Genomic DNA, 3,544 nt, shown 5'->3' on the forward strand with positions numbered 1-3,544 from the left:
TGGGGACAAAATTCCAAATAAAATTGTTAGGTTCTTTGTGGGACCCACAAATCATTTGTTTCTTAACCATCATAAAATTTCCAGCAAAGGGTGCTATGTCTGCACTGTAGTTACATTTGGGAAAATTAAACTCTCTGCAGTTTTCAGAGTTGGAGAGAAATCTAACCTGAGTTGATTTCCCTTGTAGTCATCGAGAAGGAGGATTTATAAAAGAGAAGCAGGATGTGGACATGTTCAAGGAAAGTATGGAGTGGGAGGTCAGGCATGAGAGCAAAACTAATCATTGTAGACTTTCTCAAACTTAGATCTTTACTTCTTAAATTAGATATCCTTCCTAAGGTGGATGCAGCAGTTTTCACCTGTCTCTACACAGTGATCTTCTTGGGACTCCTAGGTATAGAGTAGACTAAAAAATGGTTCCTTTCTGGAGTGACAGGAAAGAGAAATGGGTCCTTGGGTTGGGTCGTCAAAGGAAATATGTGCCAGGATTTGCCTGGTAAAATCTCCTGTGTGTATTTTCTGACAACCTGGTGTAAATATTTTGTCACAATTTTCTATCCAACAACTTTTAATTAGTTACACAAAAATACAGAGCCTATATTTCCTTTTAAAATAATAATATAGAAGCTTTTATTCAGAAATATTGTGCACAAAAATGAAATGAAGTACATAGAATACATAACATAGATGCTGCCATTGAGGAAATCTTCAGTTACTGCTTCATGACTTTATGGTTATTTTCTCCCTCACCTTTGTCCTCCTTGTCTCTACTATAATTTTTTTGAGATGCTGAGGCAATAGTTTACTGACACCCATAGTATGCTACCATGGGTTAGATCCCTCTGAGAAGCAGAACCAGTGTGGGAGGAAAGGAAAAACTTTGACTGAGATTTTTGGTCCCCCGTAGTAATAAAGTACATACATTTCACAGTTCTCTGAGTTACAACTGTGCACAATCATCATCACATCTCACTGGCCAAATATTCATGTATGTCTTCAAACATTCATTCATGATGGGAAGTAATTTATAAAATAGTCCTTCCTCTATCCAATACTTTCAGAGTTAAGCTGTGGTTTTCTCTGGAATTCCCAAACATATCACACACACCTCATCTCCCCAAGGACCAGAAAAAGCTCAAGAACAGCCCAGGGAATTGATATGGACAATGTCAAGTATAGGCTTCCTGTTTCAGTTGAACAGGAAAGAGGAGATACAGACGCTAGAATTGACTAGTTATGTCATATCATATTACCTTGAAATCTCAATACAAACAGCTTATAATTGTCCATGTAGGTCCATATTATTCCAAAGTTTGAAATATCTGAAATTTAATGAAAGTTTAAAGAATGAATATCACCAAAAATTTTGGGCTCTTCCCTTACAAGAAGTCTTAAGAGTATTATTATCTTTGTTAAATTTTTACTTTTGAAACAAGACCTCAGCTTTTCATTTCCACTGTTCATTGTGGAAAGATATACACATTTAAAGGTACCATTTTAAGCAACTTTAGGTGCAGAGTTTGGTTACATATATTATAATGTTTTGTGCAATCATCACTCTTACCCCGCTACAGAAATTTTTCACTTTCCCAACTAAAATTAGCACCTGTACAAAGAACACTGAATACTACCACTTCAACAGCCATGACTCTGTAATGAATTATCACATGAATTAAAAGACATCAAACTTCAAAAACAATAAAAACAAGGAGGAAGTATTTACAGATAAATTTTGGATTTTCTTTTTTATCACATTTTCTAAACTATGTTTGAAATAAATGGCAAAGTTCCTGGGATTAGATTTTCCATAAAGGGAGCCTTTTCAGGGTGTTAAGAATGTCCCTGTTCCTCAGGCTGTAGATGAAGGGATTCAGCATAGGGGTGATGACAGTGTACATCAGTGAGGCCACCATGCCCTTGCTGGGAGTATATGATGCACTTGAACCAAAATATGTTCCAATGCTTGTTCCATAAAATAAGCAAACACCTGACAGGTGAGAACCACAGGTAGAAAAGGCTTTGTACCTCCCGCTAGATGATGGGATTTTCAGAAGAACAGAAACAATTTTATAGTAGGAGAAAATGATCCCTGACATGGGAAAGAAACCAAATAGGATAACAAGCATATATGTGACTAGGCTTTTGATTAAGGTATCAGAACATGAAAGGTCAAAGATTTGAGAAAGGTCAAAAAAGAAACTAGCAATTTCCACATCTTTGAAACAGGTAATTTGTAAGGCAATTAAATTGTGACCCTGGGAATCTAAAAGGCTAAAAATGACTAACAGCAAAAGTAATAAGACACAGCGGTGAGGGCTCATAATGACTGCATAGTGCAGGGGGTGGCAGATGGCCACAAAACGGTCATAGGCCATCACAGTCAGAAGCATGTCATCCATACATCCAAAAAGGAGAAAAAGAGACATCTGTGTCAGGCAACTCCTGTAGGAGATGTCTCTCCTGTGAGTTAGGATGTCCACAATTAACTTTGGGACTGTAGAGGAGATGAAACAGATGTCAGCCAAGGACAGGTTGGAGAGGAAGAAGTACATGAGGGTGTGGAGGTGGAAGTCAGAGCTGACAGCCAGGATGATGAGCAGGTTCCCGAGCACTGTAACCAGGTACATGGACAGGAACAGTCCAAAGAGGATGGGCTACAGGTCTGGATCCTCCGAGAAGTGCATGAGGTAGAACACTGAGACATGTGTGAGATTATGTCTTTCCATGTTTCTTGAGCACATTTAAATAAATTTCAGTGAAAAAATGAAACAAGAAATATCACACAAATACATTCTGATTTCAAGTATTCGTGAGTAAATAATTCCCACCAGGAATCCACAACCTTCAGCAACACTGCTCTATTTTGATAAACCCTACCATCAAGGATTCAGTGTTAGTTGGTTTTTGCCATCTACTCTGTATACTCTTACTTTACATATTCTCTATTGCACAGTGTAAGAAGAGCAAGGAGGTATATTTCTGAAGCCCTTGATCACAGAAAAATTCAGAAAAATTAATTTCCAAAAAGTGTAGAGTTAGTTAAGCCACCCCTCTTTAAGAAAATGTCATTTTATTGGAAGTAAATTGAAAAGCGTTGAAATATTCCATATTTTATACTCATAAAATGCTATAAATTTCCCTGATTAGGATGTCTACAAATAGTATAAAGTCTAGGACTGCATTATCTGAAAATTAAAGTTAATTCTCTATAATCAGAATACTTTGATTTGAGCCATTGTGCTAAAATAAATGAATTTTTCATTTTTCTTGTCTCTTTCTGATTTCATCTCATAAGAATGTATGAGCTTACCCAGCATTTATATATAAATTGGGCATAAATATTGTTTGTGTATAAAATATTCAATATGAGAGTTTTATCCTTGTCTTCCTTGCATTCAATTCATATATCACAGTTTCAGATACATGCACATAATCTTGGGACAAAATTACCAAAAATGTAGATTAGTGTACACTGCATTTGTTACTAAAAATAATAAATGATAAGAAAAACCTTTGCCTTTAAAATTAATACAGATGTATTTAA

At 36.1% G+C, this 3,544-nt stretch overlaps 1 pseudogene; it reads right to left on the reverse strand.

Annotated features, from left to right (window-relative positions):
- Positions 1-1,796: 1,796 nt before the first annotated feature.
- On the reverse strand, positions 1,797-2,726 carry LOC101704693 (olfactory receptor 7E24-like; annotated as a pseudogene).
- Between the last annotated feature and the right edge of the window lie 818 nt (positions 2,727-3,544).

Source organism: Heterocephalus glaber, unplaced genomic scaffold (assembly GCF_053883595.1).
Source record: "Heterocephalus glaber isolate CG9 unplaced genomic scaffold, H.glaber_assembly_v1.0 deba00001532, whole genome shotgun sequence".
Classification (NCBI taxonomy): Eukaryota; Metazoa; Chordata; class Mammalia; order Rodentia; family Bathyergidae; genus Heterocephalus; species Heterocephalus glaber.